Below are 16,045 nucleotides of genomic sequence, written 5' to 3' on the forward strand. Positions count from 1 at the left end.
AGTTGATGAGACCATCCTAGAAATGTTCTTAATTCTATAAATGCTGTAAAGGTATTTGCTCTGATGCTACATGCTCTTTTGTCTCAACTGTCCCAATGCACTAACCCTAAACCTTAATCAATATCTGTATTCATATTAACTGCTCCCCGCTATCTCATAAAACCACAGCAGTTCAAGTTATATGGTGGCAAACTAAATCAGAGCTGGAATTACAGCTTTGATAGTGTATATTGACAATATTTCAATTACGTCATAGTTCCGGCTCTGCCGGATGTCCCTCATTTTCGGCCGGATGTCCCTCCCCTTCTGCTTTCTTTGTGTTGGCATTCTCAACTCTGCTTGATTCGGGAAACATCCTCCGAGCTAGAAGTGACAATGAAATTATATTTATCTTTATTATTACATTTGACAGTCCTTTTAATTCCAGAGCATGCCTCCCTACGCGCACGTTCCACCAAAACAAGTTCCTTCCCGAGGCTATTTTGCAGAGGCACCGTGGCTGCGCCGCCCAAGACGAAGGTGATTGGTTTAAAGAAATGCCAATGAACCAGAGCACGTTTTTCTCCTATCCAGGAATGTTGTGTGGACTAGCTAGACCCTCTTCCGTAGCGCTGTGGAGATAGGTCTGGCAATGCGAGACTACAGCTTTGATGACACTTGTGTTTGAGGATGCAGAACGGCCCCTGCCGTTGTGTTCTCAAGCACCTGCAATAAATGTGCCCGCTCAGTGAAACCCAGCTTGTGCTAAAGCTGCTGCATTAAAAAGAAAAAGAAAAGCATGAGTCATGCTTTTAGAGGGGTCCGATGAGGTGACAGTTTGGGAGACAGCTTTTTTGAATATGATGATACATCAGCAAGTCTGAAATTCATAGGCCAAACGAATTCAGCACCGGTTTGTTTTTCAGAAGAGGCTGATGATGCTTAATCTGTTGTCATTCACACTGCAAAAGAAAAATGATGATTGTTGCATTACAAACCATATTATACAGGCTTCCTATTGGACTCATTCTTGTAGTTGTGGATGATTTGGTGGGCTTAGGGATATAAAATTGATTGTTTCTCTCACATAACATAACAAAGAGGAGTGCTCCAGACTTTTTCAATTAGATATGAATCTCCCATCCAAATCTGGATGAAGGGGTCCAGGCAGATTATGCACAAGCCCACGATGAGCCATTCGGCTAATCCTGATCATAGTGAGTTGTCAACCGGCTACAGCGATCAGCCTGCATCCCCAATTTCAATACAGCAATGTGATTGACCTACCTTTTAATTTGGGATTAGACATCAGGTTTTATTGTGACCCTTGAGAATAAATCCTGTGATGATAACCATATGTACATATTTGATTTGATTGAAGAAAGTGATACAATCTGACACGGGAATGAACAAATTTGACTCTTGTGAAAAATGTTGGCATTTTTTTGGTCTCTCGGAATCCAATATTTCTTCAAGTCATGTTCCAAACTGTAAAATCTTAAAACAGTGCCATTGTTCCATCTAAGGTGGTTTCAGTGAACTCTTTAACAAGTGGGTGTCTGATGTTTAACTGTCCATATGTCCTGCTCAAACGCAGGGAAAACAAAATGTGTAATCTGGTGACGGCGAGTCCAGCCTGCCGCTGTGTTTGTTGACAGTTGGTAGTGGAAGATTGGCGTTAGCTCGACTAGAGTCCGCTTTCTGGCAGCAGGGGCTGATGGGAGATTAGATGTTAGTAACTGTGCTAGCTGGCTTTGCAGCTCCTGTCCAGGACTTGCTCTGTAATCAGTGCTGGCCTCTCTAAAGGCGGCTGGCGTTGACAAGATTGTCTGCGCCTCTCTGCGCTTGGATTCCCATTCTCTCCCGCCCGTGTCACCCAACCTTCCTTTTATTGTCCTATTCTCCTTATCTCCCATCTCTTTTTCCTTTCCCCCAAAAACTCCAAACAGCAACGCCATGCCATGCTTGGTTCGTGAAAATTGAAAATGATCTCATAATTCAAGTTGACAGCAGGGTTATTTTTCTGCTGCCATTTTAAAGGAACAAATTGCTTTTTTTTTTTTTTTTTTTTATCCTGATCCAGTCCCCGATGCTGACAGGTTGATTACAGTCTTGCTCTGATGACACTCCCCCCCCCCAAACAAGACAAGCTAATGATGGGACTGAGGGAGGATGTGATGTGGGATGGAAGCAGCAAGGCTGGCTTGCTCTATTCCCTCTCTTCCTCTAATTTCTGAAGTGGTTTTGGGAAGCGTATTCCTTTATGATTCAGCCTCACCTCAACCTCAGTGGTCTCTGCGAGGTTTGGCGATCATGTCAGGGGGTTTCTCTTGACATCAGTCTGGTCATACTGGTTTGCTTTAGTGGGTCAATTTATTTCCTCCTTAAAGGAGAGATTCAGAAGTCTTTTTTTTGCCTCAGTGCCACTATAGAGCGGTAAGAGTGAACCAAAACATGGAAAACTACAACAATGAGCCAAAGGATGCTGATACTGTCAAGCAGTTAGTGATCCATTGTTAATATAACCATGGTAATTACTAGGGCTGCTCCCTCTTAGTCGATTAGTCAACTAATCGGTCATTTGGTCTTAGTCAGCTTAGATTTCTTTAGTCGATTAGTCATGTTTTATGCTTTTTTCATGCTGAATGACTTATTTCCAAGAACATCTCTGGTAAACACAAGAATTAAAGTGGTGCTTTTGCATGACTCTTTGCGGAGAAACTCAGATTTACAGATCTGTCGATTAAATCAACTAATCGATTAGTCGATGCAATTGAATGAGTGTTAGTCGACTAAGAATTTCTTCAATCGAGCACAACCCTAGTAATTACAGAAACTAACTTAAAGTATGGAAAATATTTAGCTAGCACTGACGATGTAATAGAAAAAGTAACCCTAACCCTATTAAGGATGCCTTCCCCTCATGAATCATAACTACATGATGTAGCGGCTTTTAATAATAAAAGCAATCAACATGGGTATAGATATTGGTGATTCTGGCCCTGGTATTAACTTTAATGATCAGAGCCAAAGCAAATGTTGTGGTACTGTCCACCAACTCTGTTATTAAAGATGTGGGACGAACTCCACAGTCCTCCACAGTTAAGCCAAAGCTAATATGGCGCTTAGCCAAGCGGAGTGGGTGTCTTCATCCTGGCTATAGGGTGCAGGTTTATTTCTGGTGTTGTGTTCTGCTAAAAAAACCTGCTAACAAACCTGAAAGTATCCCACCGTTTCTGCAGCTCAGTCAAGGAAACTCTGTCCATCGAAACTCAAAGAGGGGATTTAGCTTTAAAGACTATAACTTTGGAAGGTACTCACTTGATTTCCCACTTCAAAAAAACTCAAAATAACCCTACCCTTTAATTCACACATTTGTTTTAACCTATCTATATTTTTAGTTGTCCAAATTTGCACTCATTCATTTCATTGATTCATCTACTCTGTAGCTCATCATTTCTGTTGTGTATTCACAACTTTGACATCTCTTGTAGGCCTACTGTGGGTGATTGATAGCTGAAGACTGGGACCATTGTGAGCCCCTGGACTTGAAATATATTTCATTTCATGTGGTTTGTGGTTGGAGTAATGAGCAGGGAATTAGGCTTTCAGCAGTCAACGCTCAGTGCTACTGAGTTGTATGCTTTTGCTCTGCTTGTCTGGCCTCTGCAGTCTCTCTTTCGCTTTCCCCTCGTCTCTCACTTAGACCCTCTTTTTCCCCCACCCTGGTTCCCCCTCTCTGCCTTTGTGTCAGTGCTGCTGCTGCTATTGGCCATGCTTGCAAATGAGCACCAGGACAGAGCAATTATTCAGCACGGGGCAAGCCCTGCACCCCTCCTTTTTTTATACACTCGTGCTGCACTCGCTGTCATGTTTAGATGTTTCATGCATTCATCATGTGAAAGTCTTTGAGCAAAATTTTTACGGATGAGATATACGCTGAGAGGGCAATGAAATATGACGCTAGAAAATTTCTTGGATAAAGATTTATCTTGGAACTCCATTCCCTCAGGGGTGGACGAGCTTCATATCTCTTTCAAACATGAATTAATGTGACTGACACATGCACACAAACGCACACATTTATTGTGCCCATCCCCCAGTCCCCACCCAATGCTATGGAGACACTGGTTTAGTTGCAGAGTGTATGCTGGTGAAGGGGAAGTCAGGGAGGGGGAGATCTACGTGAGACAGCATGCATGTGTGAGTTGCAGTAGTGTGCTTGCCGTGTCTCTGCTCGCCGGCGAAAAAAGCATCAGGCATCTCTGTCAGTGTGGCGCTGCACCTTTGACTCCTGTTCGCTTCTTTTTCTATCTCCTCATCTTTTATTTTTCTGGTCTTTTTCCTCCTCTCTCTGCAGAAGCCGCTGCCTCGCCCTCCCCCCTCCCCTTGAGCCCTCTTTGCAGACAAAAGCTGCCCTACCTCACCAGGTAAGACCTTATATTTGTCCTTTGCGGTGGAATCTTTTTCATGCGGTTGCTTTATTGCTTGAGAAATCACCAAAGCCGCAGGGATAAAGAATACGTTTGACTATCCTTCAGTGTCTTCTTCTCCCCCGAGCATGCCTATTAGCTCTAACCAGTGTCTCCCTGCGTATCATCTCCCCTTTGTTTACAGAGATTCTAATTATTCAGGATATTTGCTGCTGACATATTCAAACAACTGATTGAGAGAGCTGATGTTGTGATAAGCCAGGGGCTGTTTCTGTGTCTTGGTGACCCATAGTCCTCGTGACGTACCCAGTCTAGACATCGCTGATTATTCAGCCAGTAGGACAGTTCGCCCTGAGTGTGCTGCTGCTGCTCTGTGTGCGTGTGTGTGTGTGTGTGTGTGTGTGTGTGTAAAAGCAAATGTTTACCAAGAGATATAAAATCCTGATCTCCTATTTGGAGAAAAAAACAAAAAAACATTTAGAAATAATAGGCGATTGTGATCTATTTAGAGGCTGAGGCTGTGATGGCATGTGGCCTCTGGCGGTTAGCGACTCTTAGCCAACAGATTGTTGGTGGTTTCTCCGTGGGAGCGACACCAAGCCGAGCGAGACCGCAGGACACATTGCTCTGCCTGTCTGCGTCGACAGAGCCGGCTGTCACAAGTTTGCTGATGGCTCGGTTGGGAGTTTTTCGGGCTGACGGGCGGTTAGGATTTGGGCTGCAAAATTAATCGAAATTTTATATGGAGTAGTGCGATATACAAATCGCAGGGGGAGGCAAAATATGTGTCAAACCATTCTGAATTAAGTATTGTGGTGCTGCAGAGACATCCCAGCCTACAAATCGTAGCCTACAAACTAAAGAAAAAATCTTTGTTTGGTACAGATCCTCGCAAAAATCACACTATAATCATTAAAAAAAACATTTTAATATTTTTCAATGAAAATGAGAGTAACGATACAAAAATTATCATTCCCTCCAATATCGTGAATCATATCGCAATCCCAGTATCAGTTGAAATAATCGCAATTAGATATTTTGTGTGATGAGTGATGAGACGCCAACTCTGACTCCGTCTTTGCCTTTTTTCTTATACCTTTTTCTTTTCTTCTTCCCTCCCACTCTGTTTATTCCTCCCTCTGCATGTTCCTGCCTTTATCTGTTTTGATCTCTCATCTCTCTCCCACTCCCCCCCCCTGTTTTTCCTCTTTCTCTCACACTCCCTTCCAAGTTGTAGTGACTGGGCATTTTATATTTTAAGGGACACATTGCTGCAACGGCACACTCTGGGTCAATCCCTGTTCTATCTATGACTGTGTGCCAGAAGTCACCAGGGTGTCTATCCTATCCACAGTGACGTGCCCCCCCTCCCCTCTCTGTATCTATCTCTGTCTGCCCTCATGGTTGCTTGGTAGCTCTGAGGCGAGCTGTCGTTTCCTGGTAACCAACTTCGGATGACACGGCATGGTGTAGGAGGGGAGGACGATGGGGTAAAAACGCGCCCTCTCTCTGTCCTCCTTTTTCGGGGTCACAAATGAAGTCCTGTCCCCCCCAATCATCATCCTCCCTTTTCCCATTTTTCCTGCATCCCTTCTTTTTTTTTGCCCGAGGTCGCCGCATGGAAGGGAGGCTTCTGTTGCGGTTGGTTAACCAACTGTTGGGCAAAGCCAGTGGGAGACAGAGACATTGTTTTAAGGTCAGCATTGCCCTCGGTTCCAACTGCTGCTTGTCAGCAATGCATTTGAAATGTAATGGAGCTTAACGTAGGCGTCAGAGCGATGTGACGCCTGCTTCTCCGACTTCCAGTTAGAAACACATCTCAAACTAAAACTTTGTAGCTCAATCCTGCAGTGCACAAATGTTACCACGTTGCATTATGAGGATTGTAGGATCCAGTGTTTTGGGAGATTGGCCACAACTTAGGACATTTAGACCTCTTTAGCTTAGATTTTAACACTGTTTTTTTTTTTTTTTAAATCTACCCCCCTGAAAGTATACCACATACAATAAAAATTGCTGTATGTTTTGTATTTCTGAGATTGTATACACTGAGGAAACTTCTTGCGCTGATGCACGCCATGAGATGTGGTTGTAAGCACCAAAAAAAGCGAAGTGGACCCAATTTTAGAATACATTGATTCCTAAGATAAATGTATGTGTTGATGCTAAAACTGGATCCACTTGGCTTTTTTTGGTGCTTACAACCACATCTCATGGCGTGCATCAGCGCAAGAATTTTCCTCAGTGTATCTTGTAGTGTAAATACAGAGCAAATCTCTCAACCTAACCAGCTGATTATCCAGCTGCCATATGAGATGTTTTAGTCATTCAGTAATTGCAACAGCATCTTTCAACATCAACTTCTCGTGCTCCATTTGATCCCCATCAAAGATGAATATGTACTGTATGTTATTTTCAGAGGCAAACAAAGAGAAAGGGACATTGGGGTCGAGTCAAATCCACCCTCGACTTTGACACAATGCCCTTAAGATTCTGTCGACAAGTGACACTTGATGGTTATGTAGCTTGATGCGACTGTCAAAGATGGGGAGAGCCATACAGACAGATGCTGAATAAAAAAGACAGCCTGTTATTTCGGGCATTATGCAGGAAATTTGTGAAGCCAAGCTTAAATGTAGCGCTGTTGAGGAATGCATGATGTCGCCGCATAATAGAAAGTAAGGATTACTGAAGAAGTAGGGGTGGGACAAACTATCGATACAGCAATATCGTTGTCCTTGTTCATGTAATACGAGAATCGATAAGCTGACGCCAAATATAGATATATTTTTTTTGAAATAATTGTTAATAATAAGGCACTCCAAATAGATTTCCCTGCTCCCAGCATCGCTACTTCATGGCTCCTCGAGGTTGCGCTCAACACATGAATGAGGGTAACTTGAACATAAGTTAACTAGCCGAAGAGGAAGAGGTTTTCAATGTGACGATCGTTCTCTTAATACATTTAGCAGTTTACATGCCCCAGCCACGTTTAAATCCAAAGTCTGGACCCATAGTTGCTCTATAGTTCTGTAATTTTAATTTGCAATAAAACTGTGCTGCAGAATTGTGCTGTTTTCTAACAGTTTGGACTTGCAGTGAATAAAGAGAGAAAACCTGCACTTGAACTTTTCACGGGCATTATGTATTCAAGTTAGACCGATATTGTGATGTATCGTTGTAGGATTGTCTAGCAATATATTGATTATCACAGAATTGCTGTATCGTAATATTATCAGTTTCGTGAGCCATGTATCGTGCATTGTATTGTATCGTGAGGTACCCTGTGATCCCAACTGCTATGAAGAAGTGGGCATCCTGTCAGTAAATCAGCAAAGCACCACTTTGGGTGTCTGCTATGTCAGGAGAAGAATTAATATTAAGATAAAAGAATGTGCTCTATGTATAAAACTACAAAACCTGAGGCATTTACAGCAGCCCGACTCACTTGTTTCAGCTCAGTCCACATCTGAGATCAACAGACCACCAGACCCAAACATAGGGGTTTCTAAAAATGTAACACGTATTTTCAGCATCTTCGCATTCTATTCAATTCAATTCAATTTTTCAATTCAATTTTATTTATAGTATCAAATCATAACATAAGTTATCTCGAGACACTTTACAGATAGAGTAGGTCTAGACCACACTCTATAATTTACAAAGCCCCAACAATTCCAACAATTCCAGTAATTCCCTCAAGAGCAAGCAGTGCGACAGTGGCGAGGAAAAACTCCCTCTTGGGAAGAAACCTCCGGACAGACCCAGGCTCTTGGTAGCGGTGTCTGACGAGCCGGTTGGGGGTGTGATGAACAGTGGCGATAGTAGTCACATTAATAATGGAACAGTGACTGGATGTAGCGGGAAGCTGCAGGGTTCAGCAGGACGCAGCATGACATTGCAGGGCATCGCTGAGCTCAGCAGGGAGTGCAGCAGGACCACGGCGACAGCTGCAACCAGGGTCTTGGTGCCAACGTTCTCCAAGGAAATACGCTGGGGGAAAAAAAAAGCATAAGGACTCCGGGGAGTAAACTCCCCAGAAGCTAGGATTAGTAACAAGCATTTCTGGGATGGGCTGCACACAAATAGTAATAGTAATAGTAACAGTAATAGTAACAGTAATAGAAAGGGAGAGGAGAGAGCAGCTCAGTGTGTCAAAGGAAGGAAGTCCCCCGGCAGTCTAGGACTATAACAGCGTAACTATAACAGGTAACTAAGAGAGACAGGTCATAAGGAGAGGTAGCTTTTTCGGGCTTAGAACTCTCCCCCTGCCGGATCTGGCTTGGCTGGCCTGCCTCCCTCTACTTTGTTATGTATTATTAATCTAACAATTATGAAGAGAAGCAGTTGGGCCAGTTAGGTGAACACTGCAACTCCTCACTCCCTAACTATAAGCTTTATCAAATAGGAGAGTTTTAAGTTCATTCTTGAATGAGGTGACAGTTTCTGCCCCCCGAACCCAGATCGGGAGCTGGTTCCATAGGAGAGGAGCCTGATAACTGAAGGCTCTGGCTCCCATTCTACTTTTAGAGACTCTAGGTACCACCAGTAACTCTGCATTCTGGGAGCGCAGTGCTCTAGTGGGACAATAGGGTATTAGGAGCTCTTCTAGATATGATGGTGCTAGACCATTTAGAGCTTTGTAGGTCAAGAGAAGGACTTTAAACTCAATCCTGGATTCAACAGGAAGCCAATGCAGAGAAGCTAATACAGGAGAAATATGATCTCTTTTCTTAGTTCTTGTGAGAACGCGCTGCAGCATTCTGGATCAGCTGGAGAGTCTTAAGAGACTTATTTGAGCAACCTGACAGTAGGGAATTACAATAGTCCAGCCTGGAAGTAACAAATGCATGGACTAGTTTTTCAGCGTCGTTTTGAGACAGGATATTCCTAATTTTGGCAATGTTACGAAGATGAAAAAAGGCTGTTCTTGAGGTTTGTTTTAGATTGGCATTAAAGGATATATCCTGATCAAAGATAACTCCTAAATTTCTAACAGTGGTGCTGGAGGCCAGGGCAACACCATCCAGAGTAGCTATATCTCTAGATAATGAAGTTCGGAGGTGTTTAGGGCCCAGCACAATAACTTCAGTTTTGTTAGGGTTTAACATCAGAAAATTATAGGTCATCCAGGATTTTATATCCTTAATGCACTCTTGAAATTTTGCTAGCTGACTGGTTTCGTCTGGTTTGATTGACAAGTATAATTGGGTGTCATCCGCATAACAGTGAAAGTTAATTGAGTGTTTTCTAATAATATTGCCTAGAGGAAGCATATATAAGGAGAATAGAATTGGTCCAAGCACTGAGCCTTGAGGAACCCCATGGCTAACTTTAGCGTACTTGGAGGATTTATCATTAACATTCACAAATTGAGATCGATCAGAGAAATAGGACCTAAACCAACTCAGAGCAATTCCTTTAATGCCAACCAAGTGTTCCAATCTCTGTAACAGGATTGAATGGTCAATTGTGTCAAATGCAGCACTAAGATCTAGTAAAACAAGAATGGAGACAAGACCTTTGTCTGCAGCAGTTAAAAGGTCGTTAGTAATTTTCACCAGTGCCGTCTCTGTGCTATGATTCTTTCTAAATCCTGATTGAAAGTCATCAAATAAACTGTTGCTATGTAGAAAATCACATAACTGATTAGCAACCACCTTCTCAAGGATCTTGGATAGAAAAGGAAGGTTAGATATAGGTCTATAGTTTGCTAAGACCTCAGGATCCAGGGGTGGGTTTTTTCAAAAGAGGTTTTATCACAGCTACTTTAAATGACTGTGGTACATAACCTGTTAATAGAGACATATTGATCATATCTAGTAATGAGGTGTTAACCACAGGTAATGCTTCTTTGTGTAGTCTCGTTGGGATGGGGTCCAAGAGACAGGTAGATGGCTTAGCTGAGGATATCTTTAACAATAATTGTTGAAGATCTATAGGATAAAAGCAGTCTAAGTATATGTCGAGACTAGTCTTTATTTCTAACGACTCTGCGTTTAAAGGTGAACCGTTAGAAGTTGAGTGTAAAAGGTGATGAATTTTATCTCTAATTGTTGTAATTTTATCATTGAAGAAGCTCATGAAGTCATCACTACTCAGAGCTAGAGGAATAGATGGCTCAGTAGAGCTGTGGCTATCGGTCAGCCTGGCGACAGTGCTGAAAAGAAACCTTGGGTTGTTCTTGTTTTCTTCTATTAGTGATGAGTAATAGTCTGATCTGGCCTTTCTTAGGGCCTTCCTATAGGTTTTGAGACTTTCTTGCCAATCCAAACGAGATTCTTCCACCTTGGTGGACGCACACCCATTCGAGGTTTCGCGAGATTTGTTTTAATTTGCGAGTTTGGGAGTTATACCAAGGTGCTAGTTTCCTTTGCTTCATCATCTTCTTTTTCAGGGAGCGCGGAGTCTAAGTTAGTTCCGTAGGCATGTCGTAACACCGTCTACAAATGCATCAATTTGAGAGGGACTGAGGTTAACATACAGGTCCTCTGTTATGTTAAGGCATGACATAGAGTCGAATGCTGTTGGAATATCTTCTTTAAATTTAGCTATAGCACTGTCAGATAAGCATCTGGTGTAGGAGCTTTTATCTAATTTAATATAATCAGGTAGTAAGAATTCGAAGTGATTAAAGAATGATCTGATAATACCGAATTCTGCGGAAAATATTATTAAATCCTCAATTTCAATACCATATGCCAGCACAAGGTCGAGGGTGTGGTTAAAACAGTGCGTCGCCTTGTGCACACTCTGACTGAAACCGATTGAATCCAGTAATGAGTTGAAAGCAGTACTCAGGCTGTCATTGTCAACGTCCATATGGATATTAAAATCACCTACAAGAAGTACTTGGTCTGATTTAAGGACTAAACATGATAAAAACTCTGAGAATTCAGATAAAAATTCAGAATACGGACCTGGAGCCCTGTAAATAACAATGAATATAATTGGCTGTAATGTTTTCCATTTTGGATGTTGAAGATTAAGAACAAGACTTTCAAATGAGTTATAATGTAATTTAGGTTTAGGAGTAATTAGCAGGCTTGCATCAAAGATGGCTGCAACTCCCCTCCTCGGCCTGAGCCTCTAGGAATTTGAGTATTAATATGGCTGGGAGGAGTGGCTTCATTTAGACTAACATAGTCTTCATGGCCCAGCCAGGTTTCAGTAAGACAAAATAAATCAATTTTATTGTCTGATATCAACTCGTTTACCAGTACTGCTTTAGAAGACAGAGATCTAATATTTAATAGTCCACATCTAATTTTCCTATTTTGTTCTATTGCAGTAGTTTTAATTCCAATTAGGTTGTTAAGTATAGCGCATCTTTTAGTTTACCTTTGATTTAACCGATCTGAGCCGGGGACAGACACCGTGCTTATTAGACTATGAGTGGGCTGACTGCCAACGGAAGTACAGAGGCCGTAGCACTGCACCTCTGATTACTAATATCAAACTTGGGTTGTCATGGTTTATGTCTGATAAACTCGTTCAGATTTTTGATATGAGAGCGGCACCGTCCCAGGTGGGATGAATGCCGTCTCTCTCAATCGACACCAGGCTTTCCCCAGAACGCCCCCCAGTTATTCACATAGCCCACATCATTAGCTGGGCACCACCCGACAACCAGCGGTGGAAGGATGACGTACGGCTGTACATTTCATCATTGGTCAGGTTTGGCAGGGGGCCCGAAAACTACTGAGTCCGACATTGTCTTTGCGTATGCACAAAGTGACTCAACATTCATTTTAGTGATCTCCGATTTACGACCATTACCACCTACGTGAAGTATGATCTTACTGTATTTACGGTTCTTTTTGCCAGCAGCTTTAGATGGGTTTCTATATCCCCCGCTCCGATTCTTGATGGTGAAAGTTTAAAATCACAGCCTGCAGCCTGCAGGCCCCATTTTGGACTGCCATGCTGATTGATGAATGTGTGTGCGTTTTGGCCACTAAGAAACCTACCTATATATATATATGAATATAGACCAGTTCTCCCACCTGTTTTCACTCTTAAGTGCAGCTGTCGCCCCGGGGGCACAAAGACCTGCACCTGGTCTTAGGAAAAGTGCTGCTGGCATGTGTTTGAGCTTGTAGATTACTGGATGTGACAGGCACAGAGTGTTTGGTTTTTGCATATACATTATGAGACGTGTTAATCTGTGGATCCAAGGTCTTTTCCACTGTTTATTTTGTCCAATAAGATGTGGATACTGCAAGTAGCATAATCTAACATACTGTATGTCATGTTACTGCTCAGCACCAGATGTGTTAAGGCCAGATGATAAGTGATATCTTACGCAAGTTTATATAAGATAATTTCCATCTATGTAACATGCGCCAATGGTATGTTGCATCTCAAAATTATTACCATTATTCTAATAATTTCCTGAAAATAACTGTAATTTTGTACTGGTTACAGGGAAAATAAAGAAAAGGTTCTGCTGCTCCAATTCAATTTTATTTATAGTATCAAATCATAACAAGAGTTATCTCAAGACACTTTACAGTAGGAGTAGACCACACTCCTCGGACAGACCCAGGCTCTTGGTAGGTGGTGTCTGACGGTGCCGGTTGGGGGGGTGTGATGAACAGTGGCAATTATAGTCATGATAAAGATAATGGAACTATGACTAGAAATAATAGTTGTAGTAGTTCATGGCGTGGCAGGGCGCTGCAGGGCGTAGCGGAGCGTAGCAGGGTGTAGCAGGGTACTGCAGGGCATAGCAGGGCGTAGCGGAGCATAACAGGGTGTAGCAGGGCACTGCAGGGCGTACTGCTCGAGTGCTCACAATGCCCTGCTCCCCTCCCTCTTCAAACTGGCACTGCAACCATGCTCATCTCTTCTCTATTCATTCCTTTCGATTAATTAATGAGCCTCTTTCCCGGCAGAGTTTGGCTCATTAGCCACTCAGGCCACTCTGTACTCAGTACCGAGTGTGTGGAGGCGTGGAAAACAGCCTCTTTACACCTGTTAGATTGCACTGAGTATGCAGAGGCCCCTGCTAAATAAAGGAGTTCAGGTCTACATGCAGAGTTGTGATAAGAAAAGGCAAAGTGAATCATGGATCCAATTACTCTACTACTACCTTGACGGCAACTCCTTGTGGCTTTGATGTATTTAACATGAATGCGTTTGTGTGTCTGTTTTATGGAGGCGTGCACTGGCCCAAGGGAGTGTTGGTCTTTGGGGAGAAGGAGGCTGTCTTTGTGAATTATAGATGAGGAAGTGGAGGGCGATGGCCAAGTTAAAAGGAGAAGAAGCAGAGACCTCAAAGGAGACAGCAAGGACAAACCACAGCAGCTTTAACAGCCACATTGTTAGCAGAGGTGTATAGTCCAGGTGCCAGAAAGTAAAAATCCTGCCATGTTTTTGGATCTGCCTCTACATCTAGAACAGGTGTTTTCACTAACGAGCTCATCTACCTGGTAGAGGAGGTGGTTTAGTGATGGTTGGGACAGCTGCTGGACAGGATTTCTACTTTCTGGCACCTGGACTATACACCTCTGATTGTTAGCATACATTATGTCATTTTCTGGCACTTCAAGATTCAAGATTAACTTTATTTAAACACAGAAGGCATGCACAAACAACAGATGCTGTACAATACCATACAACAGACCAGTACGGTCTGTTGTATTGTCCTGATGGTGTATAAAATCCAACATGGTGTCATGCAATGCATTAGTTAAAACATTACTAATAGGAGCTTAATAGACACTGGGATAAATGAGTTTTTGAAACGGTTAAGTCTGCAGCGAGGAACTCTAAACCTCCTACCGGATGGCAGCAGCTCATATTCTGCATACAGAACGTGAGACTTGTTTCCTTTTAAAACACATTTGTTCTTTTTATTATTTAATTGAAATCAGTGTGTGGGTTTTAAGCACCCGAGTGATGCTTTGATGTAAAGTACAGGATTGCTAAAAGTAACACAGTCATACTACCTTTTTTAGCCTCTAGCTTGCTGTAGGAGGTAGGAGTAGTTCTTGAAGTAGCAACTAAGCCTTCAGGTGACATAATGCAACCTCTTGCAGCCATGTTTGATGTCCTTAGTAAAGACTAGGACTACGTTTCTAAATACAGGCCTGTTAGGCCTTTTGTAGTGTTTGTCAGGTTGTCATTGGGTGCTTTGCATAACATGCTCTCTAGATAGCTAAGGCCCGAAAACAGTTTAAGACTGTATATATATATATATATATATATATATATATATATATATATATATATATATATATATATAGGAAATGCTTGACTGTGCTTTACCTACCATCATCCACTAATCACCAGGTTGGCGGTTCGATCCCCCAGCTCCTCCCCGTCCACACGAACATGCCAAAATTAAATTCATAGTTTCCGAAGAATTTTCTACATTGACACATTCTTGCCTAATGTGATGATCGATGCAGTTTTCTTTTCTTTTATCTATGTTTTCTAAAAGCTGTGTATGGTCTGAAAATTGAGATTTGGATAAATAAGGTTTTGCAGGACCAGCAGTGTGACCGATTCCTGTAATAATAATAATAATAATAATAATAATAATAATAATAATAATAATAATAAGAGTGAACCGGATCATTGTGGGAAATATCTTCCCGTGATGATGATCCCCTTTATCTCTTCTGTTGGCTCATTTCAGCAAAGTTCAGCGAGGTTTATCAAGCCTTTTAAAATAGGGCTGAGATTAGGATTCATTTCCTGTTTGCCTCGTCTCTGATGATGAAGTCAAATCTGTGGATTAGATCAGCCTCGGACCTCCTTCCTCTATTTTTGACTCCATCTCTTCGTCTTCTATTTGACATGTTGAACTCCCTCCTCCTGGGAGGAACATGCAGGTCAAGACAAATGCCAGACCAAAAAATGCAGTTTTCTTTCCAGAGACTCAAGAGAAATTGCTTGTTTGTTCACATGCTCACTGTTGGTGGTCATCCATTACACATCGACCCACGAGATGTGCTACTGGAGGTTGATGATCACCTTGTGCGACTGATAAGATTTTCAAAATGTAAAGAATATCAGCTTTTCTTTCTGTAAAAGCTGTAATTAATGAGTTTGGATATTATATAAGACAGGCTTCAGATTTTTTATGTTCAGACGGGCTGTGGAGAGTAGAGGGTAGTTGCAGTTACTAGTGCAATACATAAGTAATTTGGTAACTGATCAAAAAGAAGACACTTGTTTTTGGGAATTCACTCATTAATTCCTTATTTCCCCCCAATTACAGTTAACTTGCATCAATTAGTTAATTAGTTTTGTTTCCAAGATAACAAGCTCCAATTGTGAATTAATCATTTATTAAGAACATGGGTGCACTTTTGGAAAAAGATAAAACAAAGATATAGAAGAATTGCGTTGAGATTTAGATTTCAGGTCAACTGCTGTATTAGAGAGGGATCATTTAGTGTGTCAGTTAAAAAGGTGGCTTAGAGTAATAATGCTTCTATTTCTATCACTCTCCTGATATGTTTGAGTTGGGTGGTAACTATGCATCTCTTTATATCTTCCTCTTTCCTCATCTCTTTCTTTTTCTGGCTAAGCTTCCCCAGCTGGCTAGCCTTCCCCCAGAAGAGCCATCACTTCCTGTGTGACCTTACTGTTTCTCTTCTCTTACCCTTTCTGTCTGTTTC

The 16,045-nt window shown here is 42.0% G+C and overlaps 1 protein-coding gene across 5 annotated transcripts in view; it reads left to right on the plus strand.

Moving 5' to 3' along the window:
- Positions 1–16,045, plus strand: part of LOC120554148 (microtubule-associated protein 2-like) — a 66,520-nt gene that overhangs the window by 18,612 nt on the left and 31,863 nt on the right. For 3 of the 5 annotated variants that reach the window (XM_039792809.1, XM_039792814.1, XM_039792821.1), the window contains exon 2: positions 4,340–4,409. The exons of 1 other annotated variant lie outside the window; for it this stretch is intronic. The gene's annotated coding sequence lies outside the window, so the exon portion shown is untranslated. Of the gene's footprint in view, positions 1–4,142; positions 4,183–4,339; positions 4,410–16,045 lie in introns of those variants that run through there. One more of the 5 variants, XM_039792810.1, reaches the window with a different exon arrangement.

Source organism: Perca fluviatilis, chromosome 24 (genome assembly GCF_010015445.1).
Source record: "Perca fluviatilis chromosome 24, GENO_Pfluv_1.0, whole genome shotgun sequence".
In the NCBI taxonomy this organism is placed as follows: domain Eukaryota; kingdom Metazoa; phylum Chordata; class Actinopteri; order Perciformes; family Percidae; genus Perca; species Perca fluviatilis.